The 22,889-nt window shown below is 40.7% G+C and overlaps 1 protein-coding gene across 12 annotated transcripts in view; it reads left to right on the top strand.

The window, feature by feature from the left end:
• Positions 1 to 7,084: 7,084 nt before the first annotated feature.
• REST (RE1 silencing transcription factor) overlaps positions 7,085 to 22,889 on the top strand; it is a 103,065-nt gene continuing 87,260 nt past the window's right edge. For all 12 annotated transcript variants that reach the window (XR_006216996.1, XR_006216995.1, XR_006216994.1 and 9 more), the window contains exon 1: positions 7,085 to 7,166. The gene's annotated coding sequence lies outside the window, so the exon portion shown is untranslated. The remainder of the gene's footprint in view (positions 7,167 to 22,889) is intronic.

The raw sequence follows: 22,889 nt of genomic DNA, 5'->3' as shown, positions 1-22,889 counted from the left end.
AACAAAACGATTCCTAAGCCCAAGCAGGTAGTTCACTCATTTCAAATACTATATGCACTCGCTACATCCCAGTATAATCACACAAGATGAGGCCTGGTAAGTAATTTCATGAAAACTGTCCTGGATTCGGTCTCCCTTAGGGCGGTAGTTGAGCTAAGCTATATTGCGGTGTCTACTGCCATCTAGTGGAGATAAGTTGACATAACTGGTGCCTCAGAGAGTAGTTTTCAACATGCCCTCACTTTATCTTCACAATAACCTGTGAGGTTATTCCAATTTGTTTACATTTTTTAAATTAATATTGAGCTTACTGTAGGGGTGCCTGGGTGGCTCAGTCGGTTAAGCATCCAACTCTTGGTTTTGGCTCAGGTCATGATCTCATGGTTTTGTGGGTTTGAGCCCTGCTCAGGGTCTGCACTGGCAGCGTGGAGCCTGCTTGAGATTCTCTGTCTCCCTCTCTCTCTACCCACCCCCCCCCCCACACACACACTCGCACTGTATCTGTCTCTCTCAAAATAAATTAATAAACTTAAATTTTTTTTTAATTTTTTTTTTTAACATTTTATTTTTTATTTTTGAGACAGGGAGAGACAGAGCATGAACAGGGGAGGATCAGAGAGAGGGAGACACAGAATCGGAAACAGGCTCCAGGCTCTGAGCTGTCAGCACAGAGCCCGACGCGGGGCTCGAACCCATGGACCGCGAGATCGTGACCTGAGCCGAAGTCGGCTGCTTAACCGACTGAGCCACCCAGGTGCCCCTAAAATTTTTTTAAAAATATTGAGCTGTGAGCCAAGAACAATACATGGGTAATCTTATTTATTTCCCATGTTAATTTCTTTTTTACATTTATTTGTTTTTGATCGACAGAGAGAGACAGAGCACAAGTGGGGGAGAGGCAGAGAGAGGAGACACAGAACCCGAAGCAGGCTCCAGGCTCCGAGCTGTCAGCACAGAGCCTGACATGGGGCTGGAACTCACAAACCACGAGATCATGACCTGAGCTGAAGTTGACACTTAACTGACTGAGCCACCCAGGCGCCCCGTTATTCCCCATGTTAAAAACAAAATTCAGGGACACCTGGGTGGCTCAGTTGCTTGGGCAACCCAGTCTTGATTTTGGCTCAGACCGTGATCTCATGATTCATGGGATTGAGCCCCATCTCAGGCTCTGTGCTGGCAGTGTGGAGTCTGCTTGGGATTCTTTCTCCCTCTCTCTCTGCTCCTCCCTTGCTCTCTCTCACACACATAAAATAAACTTTTTAAAAAATTTCGATGGAGTAAACTTGAAGATCTAATTGGCTAATTAAGTGAGTCATAATCCGACAACATCCCATCTAGGAAGAAGAGGGAAGAAGAGTTGTACAAAATGGAAGGTTTGTATAGGAAGGGGATGGTGCAATGAGCTAGTAGCAAAAGAAAAGAAAGGATTTTCCAGGCAAGGGCACCTTCCGGAAGGGTCTTATAATGCTGAATGCCTTGTCTTCTTTTGCAGAAAGGGGTGGGGGATGGAGAGGGTCCATATGACAGGTCACCTCACTGGTGCTGATCGAAAAACTCCTGGGGTGCCTGGATGCCTCAGTCACTCAGTCTGACTCTTGTTTTCAGCTCAGGTCATGATCTCACAGGTTGTGATGAGCCAGGCTCTGTGCTGATAGTGTTGATCCTGCCTGATATTCTCTCTCACCTTCTCTCTCTGCCCCTCCCCTGCTCTAAATAAATAAATAAACCAACAAACGAAGGAACAAACAAACTTTAAAAAAAGAAAGAAAATTCCCAACTGACCAGTTGAGACCACGTTTCTGGGGGAGGTTGAAACTGCAATTAAATTAGGGATTAACTTTGCTGACTTGGCCTGGCAAAAGTGACTCCGTTTTGGGCCTGTGGTTTTCTTTTTAATACCCATAACAATCTTATGTGATACTATTACCTGTGTTGTTATTCCCATTTACAGATGAGGAAGCTGAGGCTTAGATCTAGAATGTAAGAAACATTCTCATACTTCAGTAGCTAATAAGTGGGAACATCAGGATTCAAACCCAGAGTAGCCACACATCGTTAACACAAACCATCATCATCATTTTCTCCCCCTCCCCCTCCTCCCTCTCCGCTGCTTCTTTTTCTTCTTCTTCTTCTTCTTCTTCTCTTCCTTTTCTTCTCCTTTTCCTCCTCCTCCTCTTTCCCCCTTCCTCCTCCTCCTCCTCCTTCTCCTTCTTCTTCTTCTTCACAGTGCATTGTGATTATATGTCATTTTCCTAAACAGTTTATAGGTATTGTATAACTTAATTCTTACAATTCTTATGAGTTAAGTATAATTATTATTCCTATTTTATAGATGAGGAAATCAGTCAAGGCACAGAGGAGTTAAGCAAGTTATCCAAGGTTGTCAGTAGTGAAAAGCATACCCAGAATTGGAGCCTAGGGAATTTTTTTATTTTAATATTTTATGGAATTAAAATTTGCTTCTCTGACATCTAGGAAATGGATGTTTATCCCCATTTCTTATTTTATTTTTTCAGCTTTATTGAGATATAACTGACACATAACATTGTATAAGTTTAACGCATACAATGTGATGATCTGATACATGTATATTATGTGTCATATATACATATATATATGATACACACATATATATTCTCAATATATATATATTGAGAAATGATTAGCACAATAAAGTTAGCTAACATATCCATCACCTCACATAATTACAATTTTTTGTGTGTGGTGAGAACATTTAAGATTTACTCTCAACAAATTTTTTTACTTCCAAATTTTTATTCAAATTCCAGCCAGTCAAGATATAGTGTAATATTGGTGTCAGGAACAGAACCTAATGACCCATATCACCTACACATAACACCCAGTGCCCAACACAAGTGCCCTCCTCTCCATACTCATCACCCACCCAGCCTATCCCCCACCCACCTCCCTCCATCAATTTTGTTTGTTCTCTACCATAGAGTCTCTTATGGTTTGTTTCCCTCTCTTTTTTCCTCTTTCCCATATGTTCATCTGTTTTGTTTCCCAAACTGTACATATGAGTGAAAACATAGGGTATTTGTCTCTCTCTCTGACTGACTTCACTTAGCATGATGCATTCTAGCTCCATCCACATCATTGCAAATGGCAAGATTTCATTCTTTCTGATAACTAATATTCCATTACATGCATATATGTGCATATTAATTTTATTAATATTATTAATAATTAATGTTAACATTAATATATATCACATTTTTAATCCATTCATTAAGTGATGGACATTTGGGCTCTTTCCATAATTCAGCTATTTTGATAATGCTGTTATAAACATGTGCATGTACCCGTTTGAATCTGTATTTTTGTATCCTTTGGGTAAATACCTAGCAGTGCAATTGCTGAGTCATAAGGTAGTTCTATTTTTAGTTTTTTGAGGAACCTCCACACAGTTCTCCAGAGTGGCTGCATCAGTTTCCTAGCAACTCTCCAGGATATAACACAGTACTGTTCTGTTAACTGTAGTCACCATGATGAATATTAGATCCCACAACTTGTTCATCTTATAACTAGAAATTTGTACTCTTTGACCAACATGTTCCCATTTCCTCCACATCAGAGCCACTAGAAATCAGCATTCTATTCTGTCTCTATGAGTTAGGCTTTTTTTAGATTCCACATGTCGGTGAGATCATACAGTATTTGTCCATTCTCTGTCTGACTTATTTCACTTAACATAAAGCCCTCAAGGGAATCCAGGGAGTCTTATTCCAGAGCCCATTCTCTCAGCCAATAAACAATTTAGGAAATAAAGTTAATTTGGTTTTCCTTGTTATAAAATTAATGCATATTGTAAAAAGCAGAAAGAAAAAAAATCACTCAAAATTCTATCTACCATACACAACCACAATTAACATTTAGTGTCCCACCCCTAGCCACAATTCTAAGCTACTTTGTTGTTTTTGTTTTTCTAAAATTTTTCTTTAATGTTTAGTTATTCTTGAGAGATAGAGACAGAGCATGAGCAGGGGAGGGGTGGAGACAGATGGAGACACAGAATCTGAAGCAGGCTCCAGGCTCTGAGCTGTCAGCACAGAGCCCAGTGTGGGGCTCAAACCCACGGACCATGAGATCATGACCTAAGGTGAAGTTGGACACCAAACTGACTGAGCTATCCAGGCACCCCTGTTTTTGTTTTTTCTAAAGTTTACTTATCTATTTTGAGAGAGAGAGAGAGAGAGAGAGAGAGAGCACAAGTGGGAAAGGAAGAGAAAGGAAAGACAGAATCCAAAGCAGACTTCTCCCCATCAGCACAGAGCCCAATGCGGAGTTCAAACCCACGAACTGTGAGACCATGACCTGAGCTAAGATCAAGAGTTGGACACCTAGGGGCGCCTGGGTGGCTCAGTCGGTTAAGCGGCCGACTTCGGCTCAGGTCACGATCTCGCACTCTGTGAGTTCGAGCCCTGCGTCGGGCTCTGTGCTGACAGCTCAGAGCCTGGAGCCTGTTTCAGATTCTGTGTCTCCCTCTCTCTCTGACCCTCCCCCGTTCATGCTCTGTCTCTCCCTGTCTCAAAAATAAATAAACGTTAAAAAAAAAAATTTAAAAAAAAAAAAAAAAAAAAGAGTTGGACACCTAACCAACTGAGCCACCTGGCATCCCTAAGCTTCTTTGTTTTAAATATAGTTGTGATCATACTGTAAGAACTATTTTGTGTTGTTTCTTTTATTTAACATCATAACAGAGGCATTTCCAATACCCCCAAACTCTTCTATATTGTTATATATATATATATATATATATATATATATATATATATATAACATTCCCCAGGCACTAGTAACTGCTTAAGAACAAATGAAGGGGAAAAACAAATGGTCAATTAATAAAGATCACAGACATGTAGGGCATGAAACTCCACTATGGTTTGAAACTGTCTTAATGATTTACAAGAAAAACACTAATAGACCTTCAGGAACTCTAGACTCAATTTCCTGTAGCACCTTCACCTCCATAGGATAGAAACACCTATATTATCAGTCACTCCCCACAATCACAATGCAGCTCTTCCTGTCCATGGGTCCTGTCCCTGTGCTGTAATAAAACCATCATTCCTTTTTTTTTTTTTAATGTTTATTTATTTTTGAGAGATAGAGAGACGGAGAGAGAGTGTGTGCACGTGCGTGCACAAATGGGAGAGGGGCAGAGAGAGAGAGACACAGAATTCGAAGCAGGCTCCAGGCTCTGAGCTGTCAGCACGGAACCTGACGCGGGGCTCGAACTCGCAGACCGTGAGATCATGACCTGAGCTGAAGTTGGACGTTTGACTGAGCCACCTAGGTGCCCCAAACTACCATTCTGCACCTAAAACATCTCAAGAATTCTTTGACTGGTGGGCTCGACAATCCCACATCACCTCTATGGGTCAGGTACTGGTGTGAGGAATTTCTATGTATTTACTCTTTGCAACAACTCCATAGTATAGAGACTATTAGAAGTCCTATTTTAGATGAGGAAACTGAGGCACAGCTGGTAAGTGACAAAGCTAGGATTTGAACCTAGGAAGTCTGGCTCCAGAGTCTGCCATTATATAACGTTAGAAAGCAAGGATTTAAATAGATTTAAATTGCTTACATTTTGATACATTAACTACCTGGAATTTAAATAAAAACTTAAAAAAATAAATCGTTTACATTTTGAATCAGCTACTAAGAATCATATGAAGCACTAAAACAATCTTTTAATAACCATTACACTTATAAAAAGCCTTTTGCAAATAATAATTAACATGTTGTCTATCATGTTGCATATACAGCAAAACCTTGGGTTGTAACTTGTTCTGTGAGTGTTCCATAAGACAAGCAGACATTTCTAATAAAGTTTAACTTGATAAATGAGCAATGTCTTGCAATACGACAAGCAGTACATGATGCCGAATATCACATGAGCCAATGGTTCTTGAAATTCATTTTGATATATGAATGCTTCGGTTTACAAGCATGTTTCCAGAACAAATTATGTTCGTAAACCATGGTTTTACTGTAATGAGATAAATCTCCAAAAAGAAAAGTATAGTCACCATTTATCATGTGCTGCATACATTTATATTCATTATCTCTAATCTTTACTGAGACTCTGTTAGATAGTGAATATTATTGTCTGCTAACATGAGGAAAGGAAATGCAGAGAGGGAAATTTGCACACGATCACAAAGCTAAGAAGTGCTGAAGTTAGATCACACTCAGATTATTTCACTTTAAACCCTAAATTCTTATATTCATGCTAAACGCTACAGCTGCATTGACTAATACTGTAGGCATCAGCCATGTGACTTAAAATGTGGTAGAATGGAGGCACCTGGGTGGCTCAGTTGGTTAAACATCCTACTTTGGCTCAGGTCATCAGCTCACAGTTGGTTCGTGAGTTTGAGCCCTTCTTCCAACTCTGCTGACAGCTCAGAGCCTGGAGACTGCTTCGGATTCCTTGTCTCCCTCTCTCTCTGCCCCTCCCTTGCTTGCACTCTGTTCCTCACTCTCTCAAAAAAAATAAACATTTTTAAAAAATTGTGGTGGGGTGAATTGAGGTGTGCTGTAAGTATAAAATATACTCTGAATTTCAAAAACTTACTACAGAAGAAGGAACATAAAACATTTCCATAATTTTTATACGTGTTACATGTTGAAGTTACAACATTGTGGATATATTGAGTTAAATGAACTACATGATCACAATTAATTTCACTTGTATCTCTTCAGCTTTTTAAGTGTAGTTATTAGACATTTTAATTACACATGGGGCCCACTTTGTATTTCTATTGGACAACACTGCTATAGACCAGAATTTCTTCAACTTTAAGGTGCAGATGAGTCACTCAGTAAAAGTGCGGATTCTGATGCAGGAAGCCCAAGGTAGGACCTGCGATTCTGCATTTCTCACAAGCTCTCAATGATGCCAATGTTGCTGGCCAGGTGGAGCACATTTGGGAGCAATGGTCTAGATGAGCGAAAGGGTGGGGGGTGGGGGGTGGAGATCAGCATTAGAATTCTTGGCAACTCCTGTGTTGATGAGGTCATAAGTAAAAATTACAAAAGGCTCTGAAGTGGAGGAGGGGAGAAGTGGCCTGAAAAGGTCCTTAGAGAACTGGAATAGCATGTCGTTGGGGAAGCCATGATGGAAGCATGTCCAGGTAAAACCATCAACAACAGCACACGCTAAAGACTAAACAGGGCCGGACTGGTTTCTCAATGAAGAGGCTACTGACGAATGTAGTGGGTACAGTTTCTGTGAGTAATGGATGCTCAAGGCAGATTTCATAATATTGGGGGATAGTGAGTGAATAGAAGTGGAGCTCTTTTTTCCTACAAAGGGAGCTAAGGAAGCCGGCAGGGCCAAGTGAGGGAGTGGGGTGAGGTGGGGGAGGGGTTATGGAGATACTTGTTTGGTTTGGTTTTGCAGGAGTGAGACCTGAGTTGATGATTTATGCAGAAAGGGTGGGGCATGAGGGAGAAGTCAGCCCAGAGACTACTGGTGGCTTCGCTCCTAAATATACGAATGTGTTTACTGAATGTCAGCTGTGTGTCAGCTTCCGGAATAAATGACACAGCCTCAAGGTTCACAGATCCCACAGTCTTGGCTACTAAGGGACCTGTATGCCTCTCCTGTGAAACTTTGAGAAGGCAGTAAACCAAGCATGGATTAGTGATGAGCAATCTTTTCTACAAGAGGCATGATGTCTATGTATATAAGGTCCTCAATTTTTTTGAAATTATATTTAAACATTTTTTATTCCTCAATCACTGAAGGGCTCCATTTTTCTGCAAAAGTTTCACAATGTCACTAGTAGCAACCACTTCAGTATGAGAGGACAACACCAGTCTTTAAAGAAATGTTGAGTGAAATGACACCATGTGGGGCTGGTGAAGGGATCAAGACACAGACACAGGGAAGAGATTTGGCATCAGGATTCACTCACAGATCAGGAACAACCAGAAATGCTAGCCCCTTGGAAAATCCTACATCTGGTGGCAACTGGAGTGGGGTGCTGCCCTTTTAGTGGCAGCGCGTGGGGGGATGTGGAGAAAAGTGACAGCACGCAGGGCTGGAATGAGGGGGAGCAGGGGAGCTGGTACAAGAGAGAAATGTCATCCTCTCCTATCTCCTCTCAGCCTGAAAACAGTTAAAAAGAATACAAGTTTGGGCCCCACCCAGCCCATCTTCTGAATAAGCTCTTCAGTCCCTTAAATTGCTGTAGAGATTCCCAGAAGAGTTGAAGGTCAACCTTCCTTCAACTCTGTCCAGAGACCAGCCCACCTGGCGGTTTGTGTGACTATTGTTCCACTGTGTCTAATTGATATGCAAATAGTCTAAAGCACAGCAATCAAAGAACCAGCCCCAGGGGAATAAACAAGCTTTAGACACAAAGACAATACCACTCCCCTTCCAGCTTTAAGAGTGCCTATGGATCACAGAATCAGCCCACTGAAGATTCTGGGGCTTCTCTAGCAACTTGTCTTCTCTGGGGCTTGACTGCCTCCTAGCTCTGACTTCTTCCTCCTACCTTTTTCCTCTCCCTTCCCAGGGGGGCAGTCTGAGCCATCTGAAAGCAGCCTGGCCCAAATAAAGGAAGAAGCTTTCCAGTTCTTTCCTTCAGGGATGAGTGGTTTACCAGGCAGAGACGTGCGTTAAGAAGTGGCTCTTTGTAACACGTCTCTAGAGAAGGGCCTCCTAATGGTCCAGTACATCGAAGCCCAACAACTTGCCCCCTGTAATAGTTTTCTGACACCTAAATAATGAAGGCCCACGCACCTCAACAAGGTGATTTTAAAAACCTTTCTGTTTTCTTCAAACTTCCTTCCTGCAGCCATGACTAATAAGCTTCCTCCCCTCAGCCTCCTCCCCAAACTTCTAAGCTCAGCTTGGTCTCCCAAAACCCGCTCCAGCTTGCCAGCCTGGAGAAGCCCTGCCAAGCCTTGGCCCTTCCACGAAGCATGTCTGAAATTTCACATTCTCTGAAAGGCACACCTAGCTCTCATGAATGACTTCTTTCTCTTCACTCCTAGGGTTAGATGTGCGAAACCTCTTCACTTACACTCGTTCATTCAGGAAATGTTTATGAGGGCTTCTTGTGTGCCTGGAGGTTTTGTACAGCACACTAACAATTCCAAGACAAATGAAGTGGGCAGTCCCATTCCCCAAGGAGGAGACCAACCTTGGAAAACCAACCCAGACTTGGGGGTCCTGGTAAGGCTTTCCATAAGAGGAATAGGGAAGGGCATCCTAGGCAGGTGAGTAGGCCGACAAAGGCCTAGAGAAGGGTCCTGGCCTTGTTAAAAAACACCAGCGGGTCAGCTGAACTGGAGGGCAAGGTCAGGCAGAGCAAGGAAAGGGTGGGATGAGGCTGAGTGGGGAACAGGAACCAAAGCCAGAAGGATCTTTTGAGCTATGCTAAGGAATTTGGTCTTGATCCCTCAGAGATGATGGGCCATTGAAGAAATAACACTGGGGGCACCTGGCTGGCTCAGGTGGTGGAGCACACAACTCTTGGTTTCGGGGTGATGGGTTCAAGCCCCATGTTGGGCGTGGAGATTACTTTTAAAAATTTTTAAAAAAGGAAAGAACTCTGGTGTGGTAAATGCATTGGTTGGGGTGAGGGGGCCCAAGAGTGAAGGAGCCTCACACAGGGTCTGGCTCACAAAGAAACTGGACAAGGATGTCTTTCATGAAAAGGCAGGTGAAGTTTCCCAGGTGAGTAATGACTGAGGCCTAAGCTAAACAAATTGTCTTCAGAGAATTTATTTTTTCATTTGTGTGTGTTTGGTCTCTCTCTTCCATTGGAATGGAAGCTGTGAGGTAACATTTTTGTCTTGTTTACTGCTGATTATAAGCCCAGGACTTCTAGTAGTGCCTAGACCCTAAGAGGCACTCAGTAAATATGTGAATGAAGGAATGGAAGCTGCTGGCATATGATGTGACAGATGACTGATGGGGGCAGGGACAATGGGGGTAGAATTGCCTGTAATCCCTGCCCTAATGCCGTGACCCCAGAAATGAGGCACCCTTGAAGTTGGTGACTGTATTGGTTTCCTATTGCTGCTGTAACAAATGACCACAAATTTAATGGCTTAAAAAAGCACAGATTTTTTTCTTACACTTTTTTTTTTTTGGTTCAGCATCTCTGCAATATGGTGCTTCTTTTTTTTTATTTTGTTTATTTTATTTATTTATTTTTTTTAACGTTTATTTATTTTTGAGACAGAGAGAGACAGAGCATGAACGGGGCAGGGGCAGAGAGAGAGGGAGACACAGAATTAGAAGCAGGCTCCAGGCTCTGAGCCATCAGCCCAGAGCCGGACGCGGGGCTCGAACTCACGGACCGTGAGATCATGACCTGAGCTGAAGTCGGACGCTTAACCGACTGAGCCACCCAGGCGCCCCTAATGTTTATTTTTGAGAGAGAGAGAGAGGGAGGAAGAGAGAGAAGACCTCGAGTGGGGGAGGGGCTGAGAGAGAGAGAGAGACAGACAGACAGAAGATCTGAAGCGAGCCCCGATGCCAGACTTGAACTCACCAACCATGAGACCATGACCTGAGCCAAAGTCGGATGCTTAACTGACTGAGCCATTATGGTGCCCCTTCTTACACTTCCTGAAGTCAGAAGTCTGAAATCAGTTTTCCTGAGCTAAAGGCAAGCTGCAGGCAGAGTGGCTCTTTTTGGTGCTGTATGACAGAATCCATTTTCTTGCCCTTTCTCATTTCTCGAGGCTGCCTTCATCCTTAACTCCTGACTCCTTCCTTGAATCACTCCAACCTCTTGCTTCCACCCTCAGGTCTCCTACTTGCTCTTTTATACTCAAATCCCCTCTGGCTCCCTGTCATAAGGGCACTTGTGATTACAGTTAGTGCCTGCCTGAATAATCTGGGATAATCTCTGTTTAATCACATCTGTAAAATCTTTTTTGCCATACAAGGTAACATTCACAGGTTCTGGACATTAGGATTTGGGTATCTTTGGGCACCAGCACTCAGCCGACCATAGTGACCAGCACATGAGGTAGTTGCTGAGCGCTTGCACGAGACTGCTTAGAGGTTGGGAGGACTGAACCACTTCACCTGAGAGGCAGGGAAACACAGTGGTTAGGAGCATAATCTGGGGCTAAACTGCCCAAATTCAAAGCTCTGCTATTCACTAGCTGTGTGACCTTGGGTAAGTTACTTAACTTCTCTGTGCTTTGGTTCCCTCATCTGTAAAATGGAGATAGTAACTACCCCATAAGGTTTCTGGGATAAGTTAATGCCAAAAAAAAAAAAAAGCATGTGGTAGACTAGTGCCAGTCACACGGTAAGCTCTCAGGAAGTGTTAACTATTTGAGATAGCCCACAGGGAAAACGCGGAGCTGCCCTGATCCCACTACTCAATTCGAGGTTTCTTAGCAGCTCAACCCTGAAGAAGCAAACTACACTGGGAATCTGAACTCTCTCCCATGCAGGGGAGACCAAATGCCTTGGGAGTGGTAAAGCATGACTCCACATTGTTACTCAAAACTCTCCCATTGATTCTCTGTCTTCAGTGTCAGCAACTCTCAATTTTAGAGCATCTTTCTACAAGTTTCCTAAAAGCAAAGGGGTAAGGAGCTCCCATTTTCTTATATCCCCTTCCACTTGTTCAGTATGAGTTCCAATCCTGGCAAATTATTGTTCAGGGCCTTAATTTCCTCACGTATAAAATAATAATAAAAGTCAACATTAAAATAGCACTTACTAGGGGCCCCTGGGTGGCTCAGTCAGTTAAGCGTCTGACCTCGGCTCAGGTCATGATCTCACGGTTTGTGAGTGCGAGTCTCACATCTGGCTCTGTGTTGACAGCTCAGAGCCTGGAGCCTGCTTAGGATTCTGTGTCTCCCTCTCTCTGCCCCTCCCCCGCTCACTCTCCGTTTCTCTCTCCTTCAAAACTAATTAAACATTAAAAACATTTTTTTTAATAAAATAGCACTTACTGTATGCCAGTATGCTGACCTAAGCACTTCATTTGGATTCATGTAATCTTCACAGCAAACCTACATTAAAGGAACTGTTGTTATCTCCATTTTAAAGATAAGGGAAATTGAGGGCCAGAGTCCTCTGAAGGAACAGTCTTGCTAGGGAGTTGGCATTGGTACCTCTGCTGTGGAACACTTGGTGTAGCTGGGGGTGAGGGGAGGGCATTGTAAAGAATCATTCCTCAGCCATCCCTACTTCTTTAGGGATTTAGGTCGCTAAATCCTAGGCCCTTCCTGGATAGGGTGAGCCTGGGTCATGTGCTCACATGTGCCCAAATTCATCAGGAATTGAGGACAAACCATACCTGGCTCCTTTCAACACCTCTGATAGAGGCTGAGCCACATCTCCAACCAAAGCTCAAACAATGGGTGACTTGCCCCTTTGTTGTGTGACAAATTACCCCAAATCATACCAACTTAAGACAGCAAACATTATCTCACAGTTTCTGTGGGTCAAGAATCCAGATACATCTTTGCTGGGTCCTTCGTTTCGGCTCAGGGTCTCTCACAAGGAAGCAATTATGTTGTCAGCCAGGACAGATCCTCTGTCGTCTCAAGGCTCAACTAGGGGAGGATCCACTTCCAAGCTCAGTTGTGTGGCTGTTGTCAGAGCTCAGGTCTTTGTTGGCTGTTAGCCAGTGTTCGGTTCCCTGATACATAGGCCTTTCCATTGGTCTATTTATACCGTGACAGCCTTTCCCCCAGAGTGAAGGCTGAGAGAGAGGAATGCCAATATGCCTTCTCAATGCAATATTTAGGAGGAAAGCAGAGAAGAGCAGGAAGAAGGAGTTAAGTTAGGAGGTAAGGGCAACCCAAAGGGCTGGTGAAATGGCTTGATCTTCAGTGTTTTTATTTTGTTTTTCCATATGTTTGGCAGATAGATTCCATATGGAAAACATATATATAACTTAAAACTAAAGGAAAAATAACATAAAATTCAGGAATCCACCATGTAGCAAGAAATGAACAAATTCTCGATATAAAAAACATGCACCCATAATTTTAAAATGGATAAAACTGAAGAAGTCTAACAGTTGCCATGAAATACAAGATCATTGGAACAGATGGAAATCGCCAATGATACTATACAGCAGGTAGAGAAAGCAAAGTTAACCCCTGGAAAAAATGAGTCAGTTTGAAACCTATAAGATTGTGGCGTACATTTTAATGGATAAAAGTTGTACCATCCTGTTTCTGTGTTGGGGCTCCCAATTAAAGATACTCTAGGGAGTTATCTTTGTGTATGTAATCACTTTCCACATACCCTGAGACCTGCACTAGTGAATCTCAAATGCTTTTGACTTGGACAAAGAGTAAAAAATACACTTTTATACCACAACTAATGTGTACACATTCACACACACGTATCTGAAGTACAAGTTTTATGAAAACAACACTTATCCTTATTATATTTTATTAATAACATGTATTCCACTCTGATTTTTATATTCTATGTTATTTTAAAATTCTGATCAAGATTCACTACACAGATTTCATAACCATTGATAGGTTGTGACATGCAGATTGAAAAATACTGCTTTGTAAGATTTTCACCCAATTTCACCCTCAATTACAGAGAATAGGATAAAGCCACAAAGCCTATATTTATATCATTTGACTTCCCCATAGGGAAAAGGAAGGGACTCATGTATGAAATAAACATTTTCTTTTAGTAATTTTAATAATTTATAAAGTTGAATCAAGTACTTTTCTTTCTTCTTTCTTCCTTCCTCCCTCCCTCCTTCTCTCTCTCTTTCTTCCTTTCTTCCTTTCTTGTCTTCCTTTTCTTTCTTTCTTTCTTTCTTTCTTTCTTTCTTTCTTTCTTTCTTTCTTTCTTTCTTTCCAATCAAGTACTTTTTTCTTTCTTTCTTCTTTCCTTTGCCCAGTAAAGGCAGGCAAGGCTTTATTGGAGCAATTGCTCAAGCTGAAGAGACACAGTACCAACAGAGAGTAGACTGACCTCTCAACCAAGTCCTTTACAATCTTTTTCTAGGGCCACCTGGGTGGCTCAGTCAGCTAAGTGTCTGACTTCAGCTCAGGCCATGATCTCATGGTTTGTAAGTTCAAGCGTGGCATCAGACTCCCTGCTGTCATTGCAGAGCCCGCTTCAGATCCACAGTCTGCCCCTCCCCTGCTCTCTCTCTCTCTCAAAAATAAACAAAAAATAAAATAAAAATTTTCTGTATCTGTGCTTATTTTCCCATCTTCATTTTTATTTTGTATATTCATGTTTTCTTCTTTTTTATTATTTTTATTAATGCTTATTTATTTTGAGAGAGAGAGTGAGTGCATGTGTGTGCAAGTAGAGAAGGGGCAGAGAGAGAGGGAGAGAAAGAATCCCAAGCAGGCTCCCCACTGTCAGTGCAGAGCCTGACATGGGGCTCAATCTCACTGTGAGATCAAGACCTGAACCAAAATCAAGAGTTGGATGCTTAACTGGCTAAGCCACCCAGGTGCCCCTCTTTTTTTTTATTTCTTAGGTAAGTTAGTAGTTTACTGCATTTCAAAGAGTTGGTTCTTGGATTTATTTTTCAGTTCTACAATTTTTTAAATCTCTAACTTGTTGATTTTTGGATTTGATCTTTGCTTTCCTTTTTTTTTTTTAATTTTTTTAATGTTTATTTATTTTTGAAGGAGAGAGAGAGAGAGAGAGAGAGAGCACTCAAGGGGGAGGGGCAGAGAGAGAGGGAGACACAGAATCTGAAGCAGGCTACAGGCTCCGAGCTGTCAGCACAGAGCCGGATGTGAGACTCGCACTCCCAAACCTGAGATCATGACCTGAGCCGAAGTCGGATGCTTAACCGACTGAGCCACCCAGGCACCCAATCTTTGCTTTCCTTATGTTTATTCTGGTTTTGAAAATGTTTTTATACTCAGTGCTTAATTTGTTTAATTTTTTTTATTGTATTAGTTGCCTATTACTAATTATTGTTAATAAATTACCTTAAAACTTGGTGATGTAAAACAACATACTTAAAAAAAAATCAAATTATAGTTGACACACAATGGTACATTCATCTCAGGTGTACAACATAGTGATATGACACTCTGTATGTCATGCTGTGTTCACCACAAGTGTAGCTTCCATCTGTGACCATACAACACTTACAATTTCATTGACTGTACGCATTGTTGCTGTACCTTTCATCCCTGTGACTTATTCATTCCATAATTGTAAGCCTATACCTACTACTCCCCTCATTCCTTTTTGCCCATCCTCCCATACCCTCTTTCCCTCTGACAATCATCTGTTTCTTCTCTGTATGTATGGGTCTGTTTCTGCTTTTTGTTTGTTCATGTGTTTTGTTTTTTAGACTCCACATATAAATGAAATCATATAGTATTTGCCTTTCTCTGACTCATTTCACTTAGCATAATACCCTCTCGGTCCACCTATGTTGTCACAAATGGCAAGATTTCATTGTTTTTTATGGCTGAGTAATATCCATTGTTTTTATATATACCACATATTCTTTCTTTTAAAGTAGGCTGCATGCCTAATGTGGGGCTTGAACTCACAGCCCCAGGATTGAGAATCTCATGTTCTACCAATTGAGCCAGCCAGGCATCCCTACATACTGCATATTCTTTGTCCATTCATCCTTCAGTGAACACTAAAGTTGTTTCCATGTCTTGGCTATTGTATATAATGCTACAGTGAACATAGGGGTGCATATACCTTTTCAAGTTAGTATTTTAGTTTCCTTGGGATAAATACCCAGAAGTGGAATTGCTGGTCCTATATTTAATTTTTTGAAGAAACTCCATACTGTTTTCCATAATGGTTGCACCAACTTAAATTCCCACCAACAGTGGGGCACCTGGGTGGCTCAGTAGGTTAATTGTCCAACTTTGGCTCAGGTCATATTCTCATGGTTCATGGGTTCGAGCCCTGCATCAGGCTCTGTGCTGACAGCTTGGACCCTGAAGCCTGCTTCAGATTCTGTGTCTCCCTCTCTTTGCCTCTCCCCCACTCACACTCTGCCTCTCTCTCTCTCTCTCTCCCCCTCAAAAATAAACATTAAAAAAATTTTAATTCCCACCAACAGTGTACAAGAGTTCTCTTTTCTCCATACCCTCTCCAACACTTGTTATTTGTCTTTTTGATAATAGCCATTCTGACAGGTGTAAGGTGATATGTCATTGTGGTTTTGATTTGCATTTCCCTGAAGATTAGTGATGTTGAGCGTCTTCCCATGTGTCTGTAAAACAGCATACATTTATTATCTTATAGTTTCTGTGGGTCAAAAATCCCAGCTTTACTGGGCCCTCTGCTTTAGGATCTATGGTGAGGCTGCATTCAAGGTATTGGCCAATAACACAGTCATCCCTAGATTCAACTGGGATAGAACGACTTCCAAACTCACTCAGTGGCTCAGTTCCCCTTTGGCTGTTGGTCTGAGGTTGGATGTTAATTCCTTGACAGCTGGCCTTCACCAACAGAGCAGGCATGAGAGAACAGCCGGGGATAAAAAGGACCAGTAAGATGACAGTAGCAGTATTTTGTAATGAAGGAATATGTCACCCAGGATATGTCACCCCAAAATAGGTCTCTTTGTTGTAAAAATAATTTTGAGGGGCACCTGGGTGGCTCAGTGAGTTAAGCATCCGATTCTTGATTTTGGCTCAGGTCATGATCTCACAGTTTGTGAGATCAAGGCCCACATCAGGCTCTGCACTGACAGTGTAGATCCTGCTTGGGATTCTCTCTCTCCCTCTCTCTCTGCCCCTCCACCACTTGCATGTATGCACTCTCTTTTTCAAAATGAATAAATAAACTTAAAACAAACAAAAATAAGAATTATTTTGAGCTGAATACAATTGAGAAGCAGATACAAGAAAATCTCCCTGCCCTCCCCCATTTGCCCAAAAGTAGGACATAAATATTAAAAGGTATCCCTCCTCCCCTTTCTACCAGAGAGGACAAAAGTTAATTACCAGAGACAATTTTAGACCCATAGCATCCTGGAGGTGACACTAGAGGAATCTACATAACAAATTTTACTAAATAGCCTTTTCTTTTCTTTTTTTTTTTTTTTTTGAGATTTTATTTTTAAGTAACATCTACATCCAAGTGGGGCTTGAATTCACAACCCCAAGATCAAGTCACATGCTCTTTGGACTGAGCCAGCCAGGCACTCCCTGACTGGCTTTTATTTGCCATTAGTTTCCCATATATTTACTTTCCCACAGTTTGCCACCCTTGGAAGTGTAAAATTACTTTCCTTTGCCCTGACATTTCTCTACAGATTTATTGTTCTTTGTTGAAGATATATATAAGTCAGAGTTCTAAGCCACCTCTTTGAGTTACTCTTTCCAATTCTCTCCCATGTATATATGAGATATGCATGTTAATAATGTCATTTTGTTTTTCTCTTTTAATATGTCTTTTGTTACAAAGGGCCTAGCTGAGGACTTAGAAGGATAAAAGGCAAAGGATTGTCTTCCTCCCCTACAGTAATCTACTTACAGAAGTTTCAATCCATCACTACTGCTGAATTTTATTTATTAGAAGGAAATCATTAGGTCTAGTCCATGCTCCAGGGGAAGAGAATTCACAAGGGTGTGAATACAGGTATTAGGGATCGCTAGAGCTATGTCAGTATTGCCTACCACACTTACATACAGTCAGTCTTCAGGTGCTTTTGAAGTCATTCTCAGACATGTGCAGAATGGCAAAAAAAAATTGGTTGTTGTTCTTGTTCCTATCTGAGGTTGAATAAGGTGACACTCTGCCTTCTTATTCCACATTTTTGTGTGGCTGTTTATCTATTTACTTGTGATTTCACTGTTTATACCCTTACATTAAGTGCTGAGGTGCTGCCTAATGTTCCTAAGTGCAAGAATGTTGTGATGTACCTTAAGGAAAAATTACATGTGTTATATTAGCTTTATTTAGACATGAGTTATAGTGCTGTTGAGCATGACTTCAATGTTAATCTATTAACAATATATAATAAACAAGCTGTTTTTAAGCAAAACACCCATAAACAAAGTTATGCATTGATTATTTGACAAAAATATTGTGACCAGAGGGCCACAGGAAGCTAACTCTATATTTTCCATAGGAGCAGTGGTTCAGTATTAGATTAGTGTTTGGGGTCAGTTTATAGAAGTTACAAATGCTAATACTAATACTACTACTATTAAATAAGATACATTAAATAAATATACATTATTATTAAATAACGTGAATCAATCTATATTAGTCTTTGTATTTAAGACTGTGACTTTTCTTTCAAGGTGGGCTTTATATATGCGTCTCAGAATTCTGATATGTAGAGCATGTCTATTGTTAAGCTATTATCTGTCAAATCCAAATCCAGAAAGAATTGCTTTTCCAAGTACTTTGAGTCTTACATGCTAGTGGTTTTGAATCCTCCATGCTGGACTTTGTGAGGTGGGGCTGGAACTCTACAAGCTGTATTCCTTCTGTGTCAGCTGGCTGCTTTTAGGTTCTACCAGTAGGGGATACTAGAGGGGGGGCTTGAAGGCAGGAGAAGGAAACTCAAACTTCAGCCATCAATGCCTTTTTACTATGGTGGTAGCAACAGCAGCTGGTTTTAGCCTCCAGATTCTTTTCCCATGCTCCCTGAACCAGCCCCACTGTACCCCCTCAGAGGCCTGAGTCTCAGCTCGGTGGGACCTCTGTCAGAGCATGGCAGCTGCTACCTGCAGGCATTACCTTGAAGTTACCTCAGTGTCCCTTTCCTTCTTTCTGTCCTTTAAGATCTGTCTAAAGTGCTTTAATTTCAAAATTAAATCTTCTCTGTTGAACCACCTATTAGGGTGTCCATTTTCCTGGAAACTAAGTGACACATAGAGATTCTGTAACTTTTTTCTTTGAATTTATTTATTTATTTTGAGAGAGGCAGAGAGACAGTGCAAGCAGGGGAGGGGCAGAGAGAGGCAGACAGAGGATCCGAAGCAGGGTCTGTGCTGACAGCAGAGAGCCCAATACAGGGCTTGAATTCATAAGCTGTGAGATCATGACCTGAGACAAAGTCGGATGCTTAACTGCTTAACTGACTGAGCCACCCAGGCACCCCTCTTCTTCTTCTTTATTTTTTATAATTTCAAATTTATAGAAATATTGTAAGATTAGTACACAGAAATTCTGGATACCCTAATACCCTTTGCTGAAATCCATCAATCTTTTTTCATAGAGGTGAAATTCACATAATATAAAATTAACTACTTCACTTATTTATTTATTAAAGTTTATTATGTTTGGGGGGGACAGAGAGAGAGAGAGAGAGAGAGAGAGAGAGAGAATCCCAAGCGGGCTCCATGCTCTCAGCATACAGCTCAGTGTGGGGCTTGAACCCATGAACCACGAGATCATGACCTGAAACAAAATCAAGAGTCAGACCCTTAACTGACTGAGCCACCCAGGAACCCTAAAATTATCCATTTTAAAGTGAACAATTAAGTTGCAATCAGTACATTCACAAAAAATCTATCAATTTTTGACATTTTGCCACATTTGCTTTATAATTCACTGTCTCTATAGATGTATATCGATGCATGCATAATTATGCATAATTTTTTATCAACCATTTGAGAGTAAATTGCATATATGACTCTCCTTTACTACACCTCTTACTACAATTACATGTACTTCTGAAGAACATTTCATTTTTTTAAGATTTTTCTTTTTTTAATGTAATCTCTACACCCAACATGGGGCTTGAACTCACAACCCCAAGATCAAGAGTTGCATGCTCTACCTACTAAGCCAGCCAGGCACCCCTGAAGGACAACATTTCATACAAAACTATTGGTACATTACTTTAATCTAATCTATAATCCATAGTCTCATTTTGTGAATTGTTCCAATAATGTTCTTTATAATATTGTTTTTCCTGTTAGTGCAAGACCCAGTCCAGGAAGACATTTAGTTGAATTGGAAGACATTTAGTTGAACTTAGTTGTCATGTCTGTTTAGTCTCTTTTAATGTGAAATAACCCATGTTTCACAGCACTGACATTTTTAAAAGAATACAGGTCAGATGGGCCTCATGTGTGGCTTAGTCATTGAGCAATGGACGCTTGGTCTCAGATCATGATCTCACAGTTCTTGAGTTTGAGCCCTGTGTGGGGCTCTGTGCTGGTTGGCATAGAAACTGCTTAGGATTCTGTCTCTCCCTCTCAAAGTAAGTAAATAAACTTAAAAAAAAAAAGAATATAGATCAGTTCTTCAGTTTGGGTTTACTTCTGATTACAACCTGGTTTTACATTCCCATAAGTTATTTGTCACAAGATATCTTTCTGCCTCTATGACGATATTAATTTCAATCATCCAGTCAAGGTGTTGCCCAGTTTCTTCACTGTATACTCTTGTGCTCCTTACAACTAATAAACAATATATGAAGAGACACTTTGAAACCATGAAAATATCTAGAAATTTCATAATATTTGTCTTCTATATAGTTTGCAGTTTAGTCTTGGATATTCTGTTGGATTTTTCTTTGATTCAAAGTTATTGTAGGGGTACCTGGGTGGCTCAGTTGGTAAGTGTCCAACTCTTGGTTTTGATCTCATGGTTTGTGAGTTCAAGCCCTATCTTAGGCTCTGCACTATCAGTGCTTGGGATTCTCTCTCTCTTCCTTTCTTTCTGCCCACCCCCCCCCCCCACCCCACTGGCTCACTCTCATTTTCTCTCTCTCTCAAAATAAATAAATAAACTTAAAAAAAAAAAACACAACAGGACATCTGGATGCCTCAGGTGGTTAAGTGTCCAACTTCAGCTCAGGTCATGATCTTGCTTTTCATGGGTTTGAGCCCCATGTTGGGCTCTGTACTGACAGCTCAGAGCCTGGAGCCTGCTTTAGATTCTGTGTCTCCCTCTCTCTCTCTGCCCCTCCCCTACTCATACTCTGTTTCTCTCTCTCTCTCAAAAATAAATAAACATTAAAAAAATTTTTTGATAAAAAATAAAATTAAACTAAAAACAAACAAACAAAGTTATTGTAAAGAGAGCTTTCAACTGTCCAGATCTTATGGTGCAACATATAACTCCACAATTTCTGTTATTTATTATCTTTTAAAGGAAAAAGAAATATTATTAAAGAAACTGTTAGTTATTCTTATTTTGTGATGTGTTTTAATTCTCAGCCTTTTCAATTAAAACATCATCCTTTCATGTTGTTGATATAGTTCAAAACTTGAAAGATACAAAAAGCATACAAGGAAGTCTTTTTTTCACCAGCTACCCAGTTCTCTCAAATAACCAAAATTACAAGTTTCTCTGTGTCCTTCCAGAGCTAGTTTCTGCATATAAAGCAAAAACATATGTACACCCTATACAAATTAACTTTTGCCTATACTTGCACCATCGTTATACATTTGGCTCTTTTCATTTACAATATATCCTAGAGGGGTGCCTGGGTGGCTCAGTGGGTTGAGCAGCTTACTCTTGATTTCAGCTCAGGTCATCTCACAGTTCATGAGTTTGAGCCCCTTGTCCAGCTCTGCACTGATAGTGTGGAGCCTGCTTGGGATTGTGTCTCTCTCTCTCCTTCTCTCTCTGCCCCTCCTGCTCTCTCTCTCTCTCAAAATAAATAAACCTTAAAAACAAAAAAACCCCAACCCCCCCCCGCAAAAAAAAAACACAATACAATAAAACCTTGGATTATGAGTAACTTGTTCTGTAAGTGTTCCACAAAACGAGCAAACATTACTAATAAATTTTGACTTGATAAATGAGTGATGTCTTGCAATACGAGTAGTATATGATACTGAATGTCACATGATCACAATTGAGCCAATAAGTTCTTGAAATCCACTTTGATATACAAGTGCTCTGGATTACAAGCATGTTTCCGGAATGAATTATGCTCAGAAGCCAAGGTTTTACTATATATCCTAGAGATTATTAAATATTAGTACATTAAATATTAGCTTCCTTTTTCATCCTGATGGCTGCATATTATTACATTGTTTATGTGTACTGTGATTTACTCAGCTAGTCCTCTTGACATTTCAGTTGTTTCCATCTTTTTGCCTTTATATAAACTATGGTGCAGAATAACCATGTTCATATATCAGTACATGTGAAAGTATGTATATAATATAAATTCCTGGATGTGGTATTTCTGAGTCAAAAAGTATGTAATTTTGTGCTGCAATTTTGATATATGTTGCCAATGTATGCTTCATCAAGATTCCAAGAAGATTGTACCAGTTTACAGGGAATGAGTCTTAGCACAATTGTTCCTTTATATGCAATAACTGAGAAAGGGTGGAAATAGTATCAATCCAAGAAGATTCTAAAGGAGTGGCTTTTCCAAAAATGATACATATATTCAATATTGCAAAATATAATAATTAGGATTCAAAAAACTTACCTCCTAGATAAGGCTGGAATTTTAGCTTAATTCTTGTACTTGCAAAGACTGTTGTTTGCCCCAATCTGAAGTCTTGCTATTTGGCTTAATTTTTTACTTTACTGATGTGCATATTTCCAGGCCTGCTTTAAACAACTGAGTACAAACTCAGGAAGGTAGCAAATAGTTCAGCTGTTTAACAGACATGAGCCTGGCAAAGGGGAAGAGGAAAAAGGGCTTTCAGCTAAACCTCTCCTGTAGGCTTTTACTGTCCCTGAGGCATTTTCCTTGCCCAAATAAGAAGGAAAATTATTTTCCAGTCTTAAATCGAATGCCAAAATTATTCTTGGAATTGCTCCCTTAATCTGTCAGTTTCATTTTTCCCATGGAGGCGTGATCAGGGTGGCCAAAACTTCCCAGTCAAAATCAGGAATGGAACTTGATTGCTCCTACAGACAGCTACTTTGGAAAAACTCCTTGCAAGGTGATTTTAATAGTGATTACAAACATCAGAAATCTGGTAGTGGGATCTGAGGCTCTAACTGT

The sequence above is a fragment of the Panthera tigris genome, chromosome B1 (genome assembly GCF_018350195.1).
Source record: "Panthera tigris isolate Pti1 chromosome B1, P.tigris_Pti1_mat1.1, whole genome shotgun sequence".
Classification (NCBI taxonomy): domain Eukaryota; kingdom Metazoa; phylum Chordata; class Mammalia; order Carnivora; family Felidae; genus Panthera; species Panthera tigris.
Note: the sequence above shows the minus strand (reverse complement) of the source record. Positions and strands in the feature narration are given on the sequence as shown.